General features: G+C 35.4%; 1 protein-coding gene across 4 annotated transcripts in view; it reads left to right on the top strand.

The window, feature by feature from the left end:
* The window catches only part of ADGRB3 (adhesion G protein-coupled receptor B3), a 726,064-nt gene that overhangs the window by 376,554 nt on the left and 328,551 nt on the right, over positions 1 to 20,959 (top strand). The gene's annotated exons all lie outside the window — the stretch shown is intronic.

The following is a 20,959-nucleotide window of genomic DNA, read 5'->3' as shown; positions in this document are numbered from 1 at the left end:
ACCTAACTTTTTGGAGTGGTTAACTGGGGGAGTTCAACTAGTACAGAACATATAAACATATAATATATTTTATATACACACACACACACACATATATTATAGCTTTTAATCATTCACTTCACACTTGATTTCTTCTGAAGGTATTTTAGTCCTATAAGGACTCATGAGATCATAAGATATCTTCCCTCAGGATGACCTCAAATAATAAAGGATAATAACTAATTGCTGGTAATATTTTTCAGTTGAGGAGGGCCTACGCAATGCAGTCCTTAAATGGGGGACATCTCCATGCCAATATACCATCATCATGCAGCATGAGACCTTTCAGTTAGATTTATGTTTTTATCCACTTTCTGAGTCAGTTTGAGGGCCCAGACTTTCCCTCTGAGTGGGTGTTTAGCAGCTTGTGCTGGTTCAGGAATGGAGTGAACTGTCCCTTACTCTAAACACTGAGTGATGAGAAGGAAAGGGAATCAAAAATAGTATCTTTCTTGAAGACTAAATTCAGAAATCAGAGAAAATCCAAATTAAATGTGCATTCCAAAAGTGGTTGGGCTAAGAGAGGAAAGATCAACTCTGTAGAAAAAGGGATAGTATGTTGGGCTATGAGTTATCTGGTAGAGGGAAGGAAAAACCTAGAGAGATTCTGGGGCTGTTGGTCATTGAAGCTGGAACCACTCTCTAAAGGGCTTTGTGACTTCTATGGCGAGGAGGACCCACGAAGGCTGCTGTGCCAGATGAGTCCGTTCACAAATTTCCAAGAAAAATTAAGGGGGAAACACACAGAGGTATTGCTTCTTTAATTCTTTTTTGTAAATGTTAACATCTAATTCTAAAAGTCATTGCCAATTAAAAGTATCAGATTGGGGAGGGGCACCAGGGTGGTGCAATCGGTTGAGCGTCCAAATCATGGCTTCTGTTCAGGTCGTGATCTTGGGATCATGAGACTGAGCCCCACATCTGGCTCCATGTTCAGTGCAGAGTCTGCTTAAGGCTCTTCTCCATCTCCCTCTTCCCCTCTCTCCTCCTTTGTGTGTGCTTTCTCTCTCTCTCTCAAATAAATAAATAATGAAAAAATCTTTAAAAGAAAGTATCAAATTGATACATGGCCTTTATTCAGTTTGGCAAAAAAGCTGTAAAAAAAAAAGGAATGCCAATCTCAGAGTCCAGTAAACTTCAATTTGGACTTAAGCGCACTGTTTGAATAATAATATATGAAATCCTCTACAGTCTAGTATAATTTACTACAAAAATTCTGTATATTATGAACATTTATTACTCTTTACCTTCCTTTTGACTTGCCAAAATTATGTATTTGAAAACTTTGTGTATTTTTTGCATGAAGATTCTGTTTTCTAGGTTTGCCAACTTCCTTTATCATTGCTAAACTTTAAGACATGTATTAAATATAGTAACTCAAAGCATTTTAGTACTGCAGATAAAGCCAATATTGTCTTATACTGTCTTCAGTCTTGCATAAGGACAGTGTGATTTGGTCTTCTGATCACTTATGTATAACTAATTATGTTTTTTTAAAAGGTTATATTCTGTGAATAAATATCCAAATATTATTATACAATGCTATTATACAAAGAGGTCTTATTTATTGTTGATTTCCTTCCAATACTTACCTAGAGACTGACTTATCATTTCATGACTAGACGAAGGTTATTCTCAATAACATGTTGGACTTTTCCAAAGTGTATCCATATATTAGTTAGGCTCTCCAGAGATACAGAACCAGTAAGACTTAAGTCGATATATAGGAAGAGATTTATTTGAGGGATATTGGCTTATGCAATTATGGGGACTGAGAAGACCCGTCATCCGTTGTCTGCAAGCTGGAAGCCAGGAAAGCTGATAATATAGTTCCATTCCAAACCTGAAGGACCCTAGAACCAGGAGCACCAATGTCTGTAGGAAGGAGATAGATACCCCAGCTCAAGGAGAGAGCAAATCCACCCTCTGCCATTTGTTCTTTTCAGCTCTCAGGTGATGCCCACCCACATCATTGTTGGCAATCTTTACTTGGTCTATGATTAAATATTGATCTCCAGTAACATGCTTATAGACACACCCTGAAATAACGTTTTACCAGTTATCTGGGCATTCCTTAGCCCAGTCAAGTTGATACATATAATTAACCATCACAATCCACTAGTATCAAATTGGATAATATAAATAATAATTACTAACTATTCATATTCTTCATGTTATTCAATTTGGGACTAGCATATGTAAAACATCATTATATAGTTTTGTCTGATATTTCCCAAGTTTTGGACAAGGACACACACAGAGGATAATTTACAGTAGCAAATTATGAAATGTGAGAGTTGTCACTTATTTGTCTTACATCCTAAGTACAAATTTTGATTACCCAACATTAAGCTTATTATCCTGAAGACACACTCACACACATACTGATTTGTGCACACATTTAAACACACTCCCTGCTGATGAGAGCCCGATGCGGGACTCGATCCCAGGACCCCGAGATCATGACCTGAGCCGAAGGCAGCGGCTTAACCCACTAACCCAAATTTTTTTTTTTTTTTTTTTTTTTTAGATTTATGTGCACACATTTAAACACACATGTACGGACAGCTAATGAATAATAAATAGATGCTAGGTAACTAAGAAAGGATGCTTATTCTTTATGGTCATTTTCTACAGTGTGTATTGGATTAAGACTAAAGAACCACAGGAGATCATCATGTCTCTTAAAATGATTATTTTTTTTTTTTTCCCATAAAAGCCTAGATGTATTGCCACCTTACTTTTCTGGGATATAGGTAAGCTTCTGAAGAAAGACAGAGTTGAATAGCCAAAAATAAATATCATAAAGACCATAGACTGAAGTAAGAAAGTCTTAGAACCTTGCTGATAGTCTGTTTTATTTCAACTTCAAATATTGCTTCAGCATTTCTGTTTTCTGGTTCCTGATTTAGATAGATTGAGTTGGAAGCAGAGATAGTGTTGTTAGATACACGTGTATAACAAATGTAATAGTGAAATGCTGAAACAATAAGGACAAAGCTATCCTGAAAGAATGTAGCAGATTATGGAGCCCCTGCTGTAGGAACAACCAGTTCTAAGACTTAGAATGACACTTAATATCTAAAATCATGGCCTCTATTCATCAAGAAAGAAGTGTCTATAATCTAATTAAGATGGCAAGAAAATGAAAGACATATCTTAGAAAGATTTTCTTCAGAATTAGTTGAAATGAAGTTTTAAAGTTTATTTTTTTCTGAAAAATGTCTCTACTTGCATCAGCTTCTAATAAATGAAATGCTATTTTATGCTAAAAACCTATGAACATTTTGATATAAATGCATTCATGTTCATTTTTGGAGGGGGCAGGTCCGTAGCTTTGATCAGTTTCTCAAAAGACTTATGGTTTTAAGAAAGTTAATACAAAGCTTGAAAAATTATTCTATGAACAAAGATATTAAACAAGCTAAAAATTATAAAATACATTGGGCATTCATAAAATAATTGGGCTTAAAACAGAATACTTATTTTTCATATTCATGTATGAATTTGACATTCAAAATAGAGATATGATAATTATAATAAATGAAAATTAATGAGCACTTACTAAAGACTAAGCACATAAAGAGCTTATATGTTGCTGAATAGATGAATGAACATGAAGAATTTATACAGTACAGAGAAATCCCAATTTGTAATATGTCTCAGTTTATTGCAAAATTGTATACTAAATGTTATAAATATGCTGCATAAGTAAGTGGTTTTTGTTTTAGTAAAAGATATGAATTTGTTGATTTTTTAAAATATATTAGTGTTATCAATTAGGTCAGGGGGACTATATCTTAGTATTATTTAATATAAGTTAAAGTTGTTTTTCTTCAACAAAACATTCTTTGAAGAGTTGTTTAAACTTACTTTCTGTTCTTTCTCTGTAAGCATTTTACTCTGCAGTCCCTTGCAGCCCTGTGTTTCCCACAACACGTCCCTGAAATTCCTCTCAGGAAAACTTTCTGGAAACTCCTCCCATATTTTAGCCTTCATGTTCCCTGTGTTTTGCTAACCACTATCTCTTTCTTGAAACTGCTCATTCTTTTACAATTTTTATATTTATTACAGTATAAACTGGAATCAAAGAATAGCAATTAGACTTATGATTCAAAAATGATAAGATTTTTGGAGGCAGTAACATAAAGCAAAGAAGGTGAAGCACTGAAAGCGAAAAAAAAGTACATTATTTCTGGCCCAGCATTTTGTGTTCCAAGGCAGACTAGAATGTGTGAGATCTTCCATGATTAGAGCCATGTGCCTCTAATGGATTTCCATTATTCTAAAAGTTTGTCTAACCCCTTAGCAAAGTGTTTGATAATTTTTATTAGGCTTTTAGCCATCAATTTTCCACAACAACTTCAAGTAGCCTTTATATTTACTTTATTTGTTGGTAAGAATAGATTGTTCTTTAGAAGTTAATTGTTTTGGGCTTAGAACTTGAATTGTATTCATCAAACTGAATTCAAGGAAGATAGTAATGTGTTACATGTTGCTAGCCCACTAACTCTGTTCAATTAAAATCAAAAGAAAATTATCTTACTATAAGCAAAACCTTTAATTAGTCATTAAAATAAATGACTCATCTTCTGGCTTACAAGGGGATTGCAGCCTCATTTAGGACATAAAAGAATTACATTAATAAATAAAATACAGTTTGGTATGTGTCATATGAACCAAATGTAGAGATTCCTTACAAGAGATGTTGTTCTGTATTAAGGACCTTGAGAACTTATTGAAGAAGGAAGCATTTAGTGTAGATTTTGAAGGATGACTGGATTGTTGACAGTTCAACATGAGAATGAATGGCAAGGAGATGGTTACATTCTAGAACAGTCTTTTAACAGAAACAGTATAGAGCTTCAAAGTTGAGATTGTGCTTAGCAGATAAGTGGTTTATGTTGATAAAAATACGTATGTATGGAAGTAAAGAAAAATGAAATAAAATTAGAGAAGCGTGGTGAGACATGGTGTGAGATGGTTCTGAATTCTGAAGACAATAGAGAGCAACCAAAGCTTGACCTGATGAGAGCTGTGCTTGGTAAGAGATTATGTTAGAGCAGAAATAGAATTTTCTTTGTGGCTCAGTTGGTTGAGCAGCTGCCTTCGGCTCAGGTCATGATCCCAGACTTCCAGGATCGAGTCCCGCATCGGGCTCCCAGCTCCTTGGGGAGTCTGTTTCTCCTTCTGACCTTCTCCTCTCTCATGCTCTCTCTCACTCATTCTCCCTCAAATAAATAAATAAAATCTTAAAAAAAAAAAAAAGACTTTAAATGTGGAAACTGGAAGACCTTTTACAATCCATGAGGGAATTAGGAAGACTTGAGTTAGTGGTAATAGGAATAGAAACCAAATCATAGTTATGAATTTGAGGTCTGAGGCAGAAATGACAATATTTCATAACTTAAGGTGTCAGAAAAAAATGTGATTATATTTATTCAACAAACATCTGAGAGGGTCTTTCACATATTAATGTTAAGATGTAAGTGTAACACTCAAGTGAAAGAATGAAATGTGGTCTTGGGCTTTAGTAGAGAAGTCAAATTTATTATATATATGTGATAATCAACTGCATATAAATGACAGTTGAAGCCACAAAAGATTTTTTTTCAACTATCAGAATAGTAATAAGAAAGAAATGGTGTAAGATGTTGCCCTTATTAAAAACAAAGAACTTATAAATACATGTCGTGATAGAGGTTAACTAGATTTATTGCCATGGTCATCTCACAATATATAAATACCAAATTATTTTGTTATGTACCTGAAAATAATATAATGTTTTGTGTCGATTAAATATCATTATATTTTCTGTTATATATGGTTATGGAGAGATCTCCAGGTACAGTAATAAACCAGATTAAGAACTATATTTTGTGTTTAAATAAAACTTAGATGTTATTCTAGATGAAGGTTTATATAAGTTATAGAATAAAAATTAATGTTGAGGGGGGAAAAAAACCCATAAAGATATAGCAGATGTCAGAGTAAGAATAGTCAGAGGTAGTAGGCATAAAGAATCCCAAAACAAGGCAGAATAAAATCAATGACATGTAATTACTAGGAGCGAAAGAATATTTCAAAATGAATACTATAGCTAATATCTATTGCTAATGAAGATCAGAGTTATTAAGACTTATGTGAAATCCTTGGTGATTGCTGATGTTATAATTTAAAAGTTCTCCGGGAAAAGTTCAGACACGATGAACAGGATCTAAATTTCTGAACTCTTTATCTGCTTTCCACAAGGTGGTAATCCAATGATTACCCCCTTGTCATTTTGATACAATTATCTCTAAGGATTTAGTTGGCATAGATGAATGTTGATACACCCACTAACTACTGTGTCACAACTGTTCTTTAGGAAATATTCTAAGTTGACAGTATCATATAAAAAGGGAATATTTTTTAGACTAATACTATCTCAAAATACAGAATGTTGTAATTATAAGTTGTAAAAGTTGTCCCTCTGTGGGGCATCTGGGTGGCTCTGTGGGTTAAAGCCTCTGCCTTCAGCTAAGGTCATGATCCCCAGGGTCCTGGGATTGAACCCTACATCAGGCTCTCTGCTCAGCAGGAATCCTGCTTCCCCCTCGCTCTCTGCCTGCCTCTCTGCCTACTTGTGATCTCTGTCTGTCAAATATATCAATAAAATAAAAAAGAAAAAAAAGTTGTCCCTGTGTATAAACCTTAAGAGATATGATTCTGGAAAGTATAGTTTCAGTTCTTCCCCAGTAATCCAATAAAGCTAGTGTCTTGAAAACATTAAAGTTAAGACATTTTTCTTTGCCAAGCTAAATATCACCATCTATTCTTGGTTTAGAAATACAAAATACTGGGCTCTTCAGAATGAACATTCATACTTGATATTTTCTGAAATTGAATCCAAATTCAATCTGAAGAATGGCATAATACAATTCTGACATCTCTTCTCTCCACAATGCTGTCTCGTCAACATCACATCTATATTATTTCTTTGACTCACTAATAAATGTAATCATTTCTGTCACAGAATATCCTGTTCTTCAATTGAGAAACCAACCTTCAATCTGATGATATAATTATAAAATAAAGTGGCTTCTCTTTTCTAGGTTTATTTTCCTTTTGGTCACTGCTTTGTTTTGTGGTTCATACGTCTCTGTCACTTGTTTAACTTTTCTTAAAAATCAAATACTTGTAGTCAGATGACACCAAGCTTGAGGAATACACAATTTACTGTCTTTTTTTTTTTTTTTTTTTTTTTTTTTTTTTTGCTTATCTGTAGCTACTGACGTTGGTTGAGTCTGCTAGACTTGAGTCTGAAAGTGTCAGATTCTACCTCCTCTTTCTGGCTCTCTACTGCTCTTTCTTGCTAGACACGTGAAACAACTGCGGTGTCTTTATGTAGATCACAGAGGAAAACTAAAAATACGTGTTTTTGGGTTTTTTTTAATTCTTTTCTTTTTCTTTTTCTTTTTTTTAGTGGTACTCCCTTGAGAAGATAAATAGTTCAAACATAGTTTTAAACTATGATTTGGAATGGAATGCAGCACTATGAATTCTTTGATTTTTCTCATTTAATAGATATTATCTCATAATATTTCCTATGATCTTCTTATTCCAGAACACTGGAAGGGGGTGGAAGTGCTGGGGAGATTACTGACAAAAGCTGTATCCAAACCCTCTAGTGATGAGCAAGACATACGACTCAGGGGTCCTCTTCCGTCCAACTGAGAACTCTATTTTAGGTGCTTCCAAGTATCATTATAATATATTGATAATGCTCTATGGCTTTAAGAGCCCTTAGACATTTATTCAATAAACATGTGCCATGTTCTGTTCTAAGTTCTAAGAATTTCTCAGGGAACAAATTAGACAACATTCTTGCTCTCATGGAACTTTTGTTTTGTTTTGTTTTAAAGATTTTTATTTATTTATTTGACAGACAGAGATCAAAAGTAGGCAGAGAGGCAGGTGGGGCAGGTGTGGTGGTGGTGTGGGAAGCAGCTCCCCGCTGAGCAGAGAGCCCGATGCGGGGCTTGATCCCAGAACCCTGAGATCAAGACATGAGCTAGAGGCAGAGACTTTAACCCACTGAGCCACACAAGTGCCCTGGAACTTATGTTTTATAGCAGAGATAGATGTCAAACAAGTACCATCTAACATGTCCAGTGGTTATAAGTGATATGAAAAGAAATAAAGCAATCCACCATGGTAAGGGGATAGAGAATGAAAATAAAAAGAGTCATTTTAGACTAGATAGCCATGGAAGACCTCTAATCAAAGTAGTGATATTTCAATATAGACCTGAGTGCCTTGAGAGTATGAGGCACAATTATATGTGGGAACAGAACATTTCAAGCAGAAGAAACAATAAGTAAAAGGTCTTGAGGCATCCATTGCCTGATATTGTAGAGGCACTAAAGGAGAGGGTGATGAAGAGGCTGAAGTTGGTTCTGGGGAAGAAACGAAACCAGAAAGGGAGAGGGGAGCCAGCCTGTGGACGGCATATGACGGTAGATCTAAATGAGATGCAAAACCATTGAAAAATGTGGGCAGAAACATGACCTAATCTTATTTATGTCCTAAAAGAACCATTCTGAATGTGGAGTGAAAACAGGCTGTAGTGGGGTAGAACTGGCTATACAGAGATAGCCAAACAGCCCAGCTTGGGTGTTTACTGCATTGTATTATTGTATCCAGATGAGACAGCTCATTGGTTTAGACCATATGCCAGTGGAAAGAGTGAGAAGACGTCAGATCCTGGAGACATTTTAAAGCTTGATCTTACAGAACTTACTAATGGTTAGAAACAAGATGTGAAAAAAAGAGAGGGCTCAAGAAAATGTCTCCAGTACACTTGCAAGAACTCAACTACAAAAATAAGACAGATTTATGTCTAAATCTGTATCCTATAAAGTCAAAAACTTATTTTGGCAAACATTTAAATGTCTCTAAAGCTTAGAATCCAAAGCAAGCTTGTCTTAGTTTATTTATTTTTTCTTTTCTTATTCTTTTAAAAATTTTTATTAAGATGTAGTTGACATATAAATTGTATTAGTTTTAGGTGTACAACATAATGACTTGGTATTTGTATATATTGGGAAATCATAACATGATAAGTTGAGTTAACATTCATCATTACACTTAGTTACAATTTTTTTTTTTCCTACAATGAGAACTTTTAAGATCTTCTCCATTATGGTGCGCCTGGGTGGCTCAGTCAGTTGAGAGTCTAACTCCTGAATTCAGCTCAGTTCATGATCTCAGGTTCATGGGATGGAGCCAGGCTCTGTGCTGAATGTGGAGCCTGCTTGAGATTCTCTCTCTCTCTCTTCCTCTGTTTCTCCCATTCCTCTCCCCGACTTGCAATCTTGTTCTCTCATAAATAAATTAATTAATTATTAATTACGTTTTAAAAGATCTCTCTTAGCAACTTTTATCTTTTTAAGGATTTACTTATTTATTTGAAAGAGAAAGAAAGAGAGAGAGCAAGAGGGAGGAGCAGAGGGAGAGAAGCAGACTCCCCACTGAGCAAAGAGCCCAACATGGAGCTTAATCCCAAGACCCTGGGATCATGACTTGAGCCGAAGGCAACTGCTTAATGACTGTACCACCTAGGTGCCCCTCTTAGCAATTTTTAAATATATAATACAGTAATGTTAACTATAGTCGCCATGCTGTTTATGTTTTATATATTCTTGTTTCTAAGTCCAGCAGACATTCTTGCTCCTGCAGTATAAGAAATTTTATACTGTGAAGGCATCAGCCTCTGTTATCATTCTACCATCTGAATCCCTGGAAAAAAGCTAGAATGAAATTTTTCTTTAAAATGACTTCTTAAAGTTATAACTCAGATTGAGCTGCTGGTTACCAAGTGAAATAAATTCTACTTTCTCCATTATTTTAGTGTGTCTTCTATTTATAAAGTCATGGTAGCTCAAGAATGGAAAAATATTTAGGGGTCAACTAAGTCCAGCCATAACCGGTCAGCTCTAAACCATTTTGTGGTGTTTGGTGTTTTGTTTTGTTTTTTTTTTTTTAATAAAAATATATCTTTAATTAAAAAAAATACATTAAAGTATCTAAATTGGAAATGTCTCTGCAAAAACACCTTTATCTCTCTAGCTTAAAAAAAGTGTTATTTGTAATAGTGCTAGTATCATGATTACAACCTGTACCTTAAGCAGAAAATATAGATCATATTATGGTGCTTCAAATAATCAGAGGCCTGTGATCTTCTAGAAGGTAACGGGAGTGAAAATAGTTACATAATATTTTTAGGCTTATCTAATCTGTTTTATACAGTCTATTCAAGGACATAATTATTCATGTAGTCATTAAATAATGATTCTTGTCCCTAAAAAACTCAAACTAGAACACATTGTTAATAGCCATTATTTCTCATTTCAAATAACCCAGATGCCCTAAACTTTTTCTCCACTATACCTGTATTACGCCAATTCCTAGCTCTCATTCTGTTTCTCTCCTATAAATTTCTCATTTGGTCTCCAGATTTTTAAAAGCTTTGGCTTCTTATCCTATCTTAAATACAGTTAAGAGAGAGTAGAGTCTACATTTTGCTACTTTAGAAGGCCTTTTTCCCTACTTCTTTACAGATACAATATTTGAGTGTATATTTTAGTAAAAATTTCCTAGTGTCACAAAGGGGCTATTATTCCAAGGAACTCTTTTCAGAGGTACCATTTCCTATACAATGTATAGGAAAATGTCTTTGCTTTTTCTTTTGTCATTTAGGCTTTCAAAAAAAAATATTTGGTAAGGTATTCCTTATATTAATTATACAGCATTTCCCAAATTAACACTTTCACAGATATTCATGATCTTATTTACTCCTAACAACCTTGCTGCCACGGTGTTAAGGGCACTCACACAATTTGCCCTACATCAATGCTTCCCATTCAGAATCAATGTATCTTTATCCCTTTGCATCTTAGTAATTGAAAGTTAAAGATTTGTTTCATTATCTTGTTCAGCCAACCACACTCTAACCTACTTCTGTTATATAAAGAACTTCACTGTGGTTTTATTATGACTCTGGGGAAATCTTACTCATGTAGTCTGTATTTTTTAGGTCAAGGTAAAATGACTTCTGACCTTTATTTCTTTTGTAGTGATATTTTTCATATATATCTACTTTATTAGGAATCTCAAAATTGTTTTCTGGCAAATTACACATTTTTTAAAGAATACCTGATTACCTTTAATAAACCTTTTATAACATTTCCTAGCCAGTGAAAATTTTGTGAACTTGTTACTCATTCAGTCTTCATTCTTTCAGCTAACTGTCTAGTGGAGAATGTCTAGATAAGGTCCACATCTTGGGCTCTAAAACCCATTATTTCTTTTGGATTTTATATTTGCTGGGAAAATGCTCATGGTCTGAGGAAAACTAATGAGGTCACACAAATTTCAGTTGGGAATGTACACCATTGAGCACATAGTAATTCTCAGCAAAACTGGGACATGAGTAGGAAAAGCAAAAGAGACATTGACTCCTCCCCTCGCTATCAATGCCTGTGAGAAAGAGTTCGCAGCCTAAAGAATGAAATGCATGTATCACAGATGGTGGAAATACATGCTTTAGTGGTACATCTTGAACACAGTTTGTGAAAGTTGTCCTGAATGGAAAAACACAATTTCAAAACTTCAGGTGAGAATATAGATAGAATTCATGGGTTCTCACCTGCTGATGCATAATTCAAAAGCCACTTTAGGCTTGAGTTTTTTTAATTAATCTCTATAAAGAACATAGATTTGTGTTTTTTTAAGATTTTATTTATTTATTTTGAGAGAGCGAGAGAACGCAGGAAGGAAAGGGAGAGAGAATCCTAAGCAAAGTCGACACTTCGGAGGGCTCAGTCTCACAGTTCTGAGGTCAGGACCTGGGCCAAAATCAAGAGTGGGACACTTAACTTACACTTAACTGACTGAGTCACCCAGGACCCAGAGCGAAAGAACATGAGATTTTGCAAAGAAGTTGCTCATGGCTTCTGTGCCCTATGGAAGCTCTGCAGAGGAATTTTGCACAAAGGGACAGTGCTTTCCCTCTGTTCAAGAGATCCAGAAGGGTGGGGCACCTGGGTGGCTCAGTGGGTTAAGCCTCTGCCTTTGGCTCAGGTCATGATCTCAGGGTCCTGGGATTGAGCCCCAATTGGGCTCTCGGCTCAACAGGGAGCCTGCTTCCCCCTTCTATCTGCCTGCCTCTCTGCCTACTTGTGATCTCTCTCTCTGTCTGTCAAATAAATAAAATAAAATCTTAAAAAAAAAAAAAGGAGAAGGGGAAGAGGACTTCAACTAGGGGAAGACTTTTAGAGATGGGATTAGCATTAAGAGCTAGTGACTCCCTAGTTCCCTAAAAACATTGTATCTAAAGCATGTTGGAATGATAGCTCTTCCCAGTGTGCCTATATTCTCCTGTTAGAGGTTAATTCCCTCAGGATCTGGTAGACACTTACAGACCAGAATAGAAACAAAATCTAAAGCCAACTGAAAACAAAATTTGACTGTTATAATACCTCTGATCTCTATTGGTTTATATAAGCTTTTGAAATTACTAAAATTAGCATTCTGCAAGCCTTCTTTTCAGTGAAATAGAAGGAAGTTGCTGTGAGTTTGTATGAATACGAAAACAATTCCATTCTGTCTCTATGGCAATAATTGCTTTTCTCTATGGCTATAGTGGTCAGCCTCTGTAACAATAACCAGTGAAGAGAAAAGAGACTCTGATTTTAATTTTTTTTCTATTTTTATGGCTTCAGCTTTTCAAAAGTCTTATTTTATTTGGATATACCAAGAATTCTATGCTAAATTATTTCTCCATTGCTTCTTTTGCTAAATTCCAAATAAATTTGAATTTGACAACTGAATTTGACAACTGAAAAATATGACTCAGATTAAAGACTGGTGCTCTTTATGTCAGTGCTAACAGGGATGCCATTTAGTATCTAGGAAAACATGCTGACTTTGGAGCTAGATTTGGCTGCAAAACTTGATTATACCACAACAAGTTGACCTTCTGCAAGTTATTTCATTTCTAAATCCCTCAGTTGGCTCCTTTCTAAAGTATAGATAATAATATCTTCCCTAAAGTGTTATTATAAAGATTAAATATAATATCTATTTAGCATCTGGCGTGTACTAGGCTCTTGGTAATTGGTAGTGGATAAATATAGGGTCAAATATGGGTTCTGCTCCTGATTGAATGTGTGGTCATGCAACTCAGTCACCAGTAGCCACAGTCCCTTCCTCCAGGGAACTGCTAAAGTTCTTACCTAAATTTAATACCCTGCGTTTCTGTTTGTTTTTTCTAATCACAATGGTATGCTTACTGTTTATTTCACAAAGCAGACCAGGATCTCAGACTCCTAGACAGATAATATAATTAAATCTAAAAAACTATTTGTGCTTTGTCTATTTTAAAATGAGTTTGTTACCAGTTGTCGTTTGTAGCATAATGACTCTGTAGGCCCCCAAACATTCCAATGGTATTTACATTTTTCTGTCTTCGGGAGCTCCTCTTCTCTTTCTTGTTTTTATTAGTCAGTAGTCAGATCCTTCTTCCCTGAATGATTAACACAGAGGATCTTTTCTGATTTAATTTCATAATTTTCTCTCCTTAACATGTAATGCATCCCCTGTAGTCTACCCAGCTGTATCAATTATCCCTATGGATGCATCAAATAATTCTATAGCATAACTGTAACCTCTGAATTCATAAGTGAATTAGTCTCTTTTGTCTTTAAATAATGTCTTCTAAACAGTCAAAAATATTTTTCTGCTTTATGCTGCCTACTTACATTTTCATAAGAAGGATTTTAACGTTAGGAATATAATTACTCTTATGTGGCTAGTTTAATCTATTTTCTTTAATCCAATCTTCTGTTTTAGTTTTTGACATATGAATATGAGAGAGTGGGTGTGAGTGAGTATGGTTGTGTATGTTCTACAATATTTATTAGTGCAGTTGTTTCCGATACCATGAAATGCAGTTGTTTCCGATACTATGAAAATTTATACTCTGGAGTCTTCTGGGTGACTGAGTCATTAAACATCTGCCCTGGGCTCAGGTTGTGATACCGGGGTCCTGGGATTAAGCCCTGCATCGGACTCCCTGCTCATCAAGAAACCTGTTTCTCCAGCTCCCACTCCCCCCGCTTGTGCTTTCTCTCTCTCGCTGTGTCTCTCTCTGTCAAATAAGTAAATAAAATCTTAAAAAAAAAAAATATGGACATCTTCCTTATCCATTCATCAGTTGAAGGGCATCTTGGTTCTTTCCACAGTTTGGCGACCGTGGCCATTGCTGCTATAAACATTGGCATACAGATGGCCCTTCTTTTCACGACATCTGTATCTTTGGGGTAAATACCCAGGAGTGCAATTGCAGGGTCATAGGGAAGTTCTATTTTTAATTTCTTGAGGAATCTCCACACTGTTCTCCAAAGAGGTTGCACCAACTTGCATTCCCACCAAAAGTAAGAGGGTTCCCCTTTCTCCACATCCTCTCCAACACATGTTGTTTCCTGTCTTGCTAATTTTGGCCATTCCAACTGGTGTAAGGTGATATCTCAATGGGGTTTTAATTTGAATCTCTCTGAGGGCTAGTGATGATGAACATTTTTTCATGTGTCTGATAGCCATTTGTATGTCTTTATTGGAGAAGTGTCTGTTCATGTCTTCTGCCCATTTTTTGATATCATTGTCTGTTTTGTGTGTGTTGAGTTTGAGGAGTTCATTATAGATCCTGGGCATCAACCTTTTGTCTGTACTGTCATTTGCAAATATCTTCTCCCATTCCGTGGGTTGCCTCTTTGTTTTCTTCAATGGATGAATGGATAAGGAAGATGTGGTCCATATATTCTATGGAGTATTATGCCTCCATTAGAAAGGACGAATACCCAACTTTTGTAGCAACATGGACAGGACTCGAAGAGATTATGCTGAGTGAAATAAGTCAAGCAGAGAGAGTCAATTATCATATGGTTTCACTTATTTGTGGAGCATAACAAAAAGCATGGAGGACATGGGGAGTTAGAGAGAAGGGGGTTAGGGTAAATTGGAAAGGGAGGTGAATCATGAGAGACTATGGACTCTGAAAAACAATCTGAAGGGTTTGAAGTGGCGGTGGGGGGTGGGAGGTCGGGGTACCAGGTGGTGGGTATTATAGAGGGCACGGATTGCATGGAGCACTGGGTGTGGTGAAAAAAATAATGATATTGTTATGCTGAAAATAAATAAATGAAAAAATAAAATAAAAATAAAAATAAAAAATAAAATTTATATTCTGGGCTTAGGGGAAAAATAGTGTTTTTTGTTTTTGTTTTGTCTTATTTTTAAGTTATGTCAAAATGCAAAGATGCTTTTTAAGAAAAGTTAAGCTGAATTAAATATCCAATAATAAGCTTTAAAGCCTATATAACTTTATATACTGGAAAATATTTTATTCAGGTCTTAGCTGATAACTACAAAATAGAATGTTGTAGTTGTAGGAACTAAATAGTTCATAAAGGAATGATTTATATTGGATAATAGGTTATATATCCATCTATATTCTGAAATAAGGTTCTAAAATGCAATAGGAATATAGAGGGATATAATTGAGACTAAGACACTGAAACATTTTCTTTGCCACTAAAAATGTTTTAATAATGATCTTCAATACCCATTTGGGCTACTTTATTACATTTTGAAATATGAACCTTCCTCTTTTCAAAGAATCTGTCTTGTTATTTAGGAACATTAATCCCTGCTTCCCTTTTATCTAAGTAGTCTCCTTTTACTTCGCCCAAACTCATTACCCAATTATCTTTAACTTTCCCTCTTTCCTTTTTAAAAATTTTTTTTCCTAAAATATAATAATATTCTTACTAAAGAGGGTAACCTACCATCTTTAAAATTTATTCTAAAAGTCTTTTATTTATTCTAAAAAATTAATTCTAAAAATATTTTAAAAATATCCTGGCACATTAGAAATATGGAATATTTACATTTTAAATATTAATTTCTTAACAGAAAAGTAAATATGTTAATATAACTTATACAATATAGGTCAAAGAAAACTGTAATTTATTGGTATGCCTTTTTAAACTACATATAAATTCTAATGAAATAGAGCATTCAATTTAATCGCAGAGTGTGTGTTTTTATGTGTTTGTGCATGCGTGTGTGTGGGGAGGAAGAGTAAATTATTGTTTGCATGGGGATTTTTTGTTTTTTGTTTGTTTGTTTTTTTGGTTTGAAGACATTTTCTGGCCTTGATGAGAAAGGAGTGAGGTTCACAGATACAGAGCTCATGTTACCTTTTTCCACCAGTCATTCTTTAGTTTGTTTATATTCTGACTGTGAATTCATGAATCATTTCTATAACTCCATGAGGACTAGAGTGTTTTTGCAACATAAGGATCCAAAACTAGTCTGCAAAATGGGATTAATTGTATTTGGTTCAGAGTGTTGTGGAGCCAAGTGAGGTAACACACTATTGCTGGTATCTAACTGCTCAGTAGATGGTCTCTTGTTACTGCTATTTTTTCCTGCTTTTTCTTCAAAAAATTACACCAGGTTAGGCACACATGTCTAGCTTCTGTTCTCCCTATTTTGCAAAATGCATAAGGTCAATAGTTTCTTTTTGGTAAGGTGAAGTGGCTAAATTTCTCTCTCTGTCTCTCTCTTTTTTTGAAGGGGGGATTATTTATTTACTTGAGAAAGAGAGAGAGTACACTTGTGAACATGCACAAGTTGGGGGAGGGACAGAGGGAGAAGGAGAGAATCTCAAGAAGATTCCTTTCTGACCACAGAGCCCCACAGGGGGCTCAGTCTCATGACCCTGAGATCATGACCTGAACTGAAACCAAGGGTCGGACAGTCAACTGACTGAGCTACCGAGGTGCCCAGAAGTAGCTGAATATTTATGAACAACTTGAAATCACCTCTTTGTTCTTATTTACATTTCTTAGAGTCATGTGCTTAACCTTGTCCAGTCCCCTTTTCCCAGTTAAAATTGGTCTTTTGCTCTTCATTTCTTCTTTTGTTATACTAAATCAATATTTATTAAGTGACTGCCAAGTACCAATCATCTTCTGGACACAAAAAGATGATCCCAATATGCCTGGTCTTTGTCCTTATGGAGGTTACATTCCAGTGAGGAAGATAGTAAGTTTTTAAATATGAAACTTATTAGATGAATGAATAAATAAATAATTGTATTATTGTATAAGGGAAAATAAAAGAAAAAACAACTTTTAAAACCAAAATGCATGTAGATAAATAAATAAATTCATAGACATATTTAAATTGTGGTAAATGACATAAGAGAGACTAACCAAGATTTCTCAGTTAGGTATGGGGTCAGTGGTTGCTCAGTGCTAGAAAGTTCTTCTTGGCATTCAAGTTAAAACCTGAAAAAGAATTCAAGCTAACACTTGAATAATAATTAACCAATGGAGGGGTTGATATGAAATGAAAGAACATGTATGACTGGACAGCAGTTGTAAATGGAAAAAGTCATGAGCTAACACTGAGAGGACATCAGGTCATGGAGACCCCCAGAAGAATTTTGTATCTTATACAAGTGTAACAGGAACTCATTGGGAAGTAACATGATTCAACTCTGCTTCAAAAGTCTTCTCACTGTAGTGTGGAAAGTGTGTAGGAAAGGCACAAGAGTGGAAGCAATAAATATAGTGAGTTTTTATTTAAACATTTGGTGGAAGATTGTGTAGCAGTCAAAACAGAGATTAAAAAAAACAACTTTAAGGTGTGTTTTGGAAGAGAAATAGCAAGCACAGTGATGAATGAGATTCTGGGGATAAGGATATGGACATGTCAAGGATAACTTCCTGTTTTCTGTCTTGGGGGAAGGTTGGATGAAAGTACACTTGATAGATATGGGGAAGACTATATACGGAAACCATACTTAGATGAAGGGTGAGTAGAAATCAAGAACTAAGCTTCAGATATGCTACATTTAAGATTCCTAAAGACATTCATTTGAACAGTTCAGTAGACAGGTTTGGAGTTCAGAAGAAACATTCTTATGACTCATTCTGCTCATACTTAAGATATTTGCCTGAAACAGATGTCTTACTAGATTGTAATCTTTTTCTATGTAAGGACTTTTTCTTTTTTAATTTTCCACTATCTTTTACACAAGGCAGAGGATGGTTGAGATAAAAGATAAAAGGGAATTGACATAGATTGTGTCTAACTATGTGTAGGGAATAAACTTCAGCAGAATCCTCATGAAAGACTATGTATTTTTGCATATATATATATATATGTATGTATATAATACACACACACACACACACACGCACACATAACGAGCAATTAAATAACTTGCCAAAGATCATGAAATAGTTGGAAAACTAAGTCTTTTATTTTCAAGGGCCCAAAGTTGCCACATTAAGCCCCAGTTTCCTCTTTTGAGTCTTTGGTAAACTTCATTCCTTAAAAAAAAAAAAAAAAAAAGAAAAGAAAAGAAATATGGGGGGAATTGTGTTAGACCTACTGTATGTTAGGATACTATCATATGGTGGTAAATATGGAAAATACTTTTCCTTTGAGAGTTTATGGTCTAGTATAGGAAACAAATGATAAACACATGGAGTACATAAGCTAGACAATGTTCAACTATGAATAGGGTCATAAAGAAAATAAACAGGGTGATATCATAGAGAGGAATGATGGGGGGCTGGGTGGATTTCTTTAGATAGGGCAGTTAAAACAGATCCAAGTTAGCAGAGACTCAAAGATAAGAATAGAAAATACTCTTTTAGTTAGAAAGGAAAAGTCCTGTGGTGGAAAAGAAAAGACCTGTACAACTTGATCTGGGTCAGTAAACAAGCAACTAGTATAATGTGACCACAGAGAGAGGCAGAAGCCAAGCCATGCAAAGCCTTGTAAGCCATTGTGTAAGATTTGGATTTTATTCTAAGAGCACCGGCAAGCTATTGAATTATTTCAAGTAAGGGAACAACATGATCTGATTTTTTTTTTTTTTTTAAAGATAACTCTAGTTTCTGAGAGAAGAAGCAATTCAGAAAAAAAGAGTGGAATCAAGGAAGCCAGTTATACAACTCTTGAGTTAACTCAGTTTGTAGATTCTGGTAGAGGGTAATGGAATGGAGATAGAAATATGGGGATTTATGACACGTTCTGCAAATAAAACTGAGAGGACGTGTTGATGGATGGGTCATAGGAGGCAAAGGAAAACCAGAAGTAAAGATGGCCTTCAGGTTTTTGGTGTGAACATTTGAATAGACAGTGGCACCTTCTTTTTTTTTTTTTTTTTTAATATTTTTTTTTTTTTTTTAATTTTTTTATTTTTATAAACATATATTTTTATCCCCAGGGGTACAGGGACAGTGGCACCTTCTATTAAGGTAGGTGACACTGGGCAAGAAAGTGCTTTAGTGTTGGGAAATCAAGAGTTCTGCCCAATAAACATTTGCGGAATTAAAAAAAATTACACAATACTGGTCACACAAGACATTTTTTTTTAAATTTTATTTTATTTATTTATTTGATAGAGAGAGATCACAAGTAGGGAGAGAGGCAGGCAGAGAGAGAGGAGGAAGCAGGCTCCCTGCCAAGCAGAGAGCCTGATGCGGGGCTCAATCCCAGGACCCTGTGATCATGACCCGAGCCGAAGGCAGAGGCTTTAACCCACTGAGCCACCCAGGTGCCCCAAGACATTTTTATTACATGATTAAACACCACATTTCCTTGCATGATCATTCATTTATGAGTTGTCTGTAGTTGCTCTCATATCACACCAGCAAAACTGGGTAATCGCTTAGCCCAAAAAGCTGAAACTTTTACTTTTGGGCCTTTTGTATAAAAAGTTTGCCAACCTGTGCAAGAGAGCATGGTCTGAAACTAATCTTACAGTATGGTTTCAAACCAAACCAATGGCTCGTCTCCATAATCTTTATAAAACTTTGACTCCCCTTAAAGATACTTTCTTCTTATTAACATGCAGCTCTCCATTCCTAAGTTAGTTCACTATTGCAGTCTTCTTCTTCTCTCTCTCCATTTATTTCTGGTGTCTTTCTCTTTACCCCCTTAAAGTGAGGCTTTCCCAAACTACATTTCTTAGCCTTTTTTTCCTGTCATCTCCTTAATATCTGCACAGCCCACCATCTCACTTCTTAGATTATTGCACAAATGCCCACTAACCAAAGAAGCTTTCCTTTGTAAAAATTCCCAACCCCACTTATTATTTCCTAATCACATCCATTATATTCTATCTAGTTGTATTTGTTCCTTGTCTGTCTCCCCCGGAGATATCACGCCAGTCCCATGAGATCAAGAAATTTAACTTTTTTGTTCACTGGTGTATTTTCAGTGCCCATAACTGTGCCTGGCATGTAATAGGCGCTCAATTAATATTTGTTGAATAAATTAATCTGCTCTTTTTTTTTTAAATATTTTATTTATTTATTTGACAGAGAGAGATCACGAGTAGGCAGAGAGGCAGGCAGAGAGAGAGGAAGCAGGCTCCTGCTGAGCAGAGAGCCCGATGCGGGACTTGATCCCAGGACCCCGAGATCATGAGCTGAAGGCAGCGGCTTAACCCACTGAGCCACCCAGGCGCCCATTAATCTGCTCTTTCTATTCTCTCTTCAGGAGGACTTATCCATGCCAACATCATCAATTATTACTTATAATTAGGAGGCATCTAACTTATATCTTCAAATTCTAAATTTGATCATGCTTCAGCTCTCTTAGCCTACAATATCATATTTAGCTTTTTGTCTTACTATTTTTGTCTAAACTTTTTTGCCCCAATAGAAATATTACTATTTCTCTAGAGCATATTAAGTTTCCTCACCTTATGCCTTTAAAGATTCATGTCATTCCTCCTGCCCAGAAGCTACTATTCTGATAGTTCTGGAACATTACAGGCCTTTTCCAGGCT

This window comes from Mustela putorius, unplaced genomic scaffold, assembly GCF_011764305.1.
Source record: "Mustela putorius furo isolate JIRA1106 unplaced genomic scaffold, ASM1176430v1.1 tig00003927_pilon_pilon_pilon, whole genome shotgun sequence".
In the NCBI taxonomy this organism is placed as follows: Eukaryota; Metazoa; Chordata; class Mammalia; order Carnivora; family Mustelidae; genus Mustela; species Mustela putorius.
Note: the sequence above shows the minus strand (reverse complement) of the source record. Positions and strands in the feature narration are given on the sequence as shown.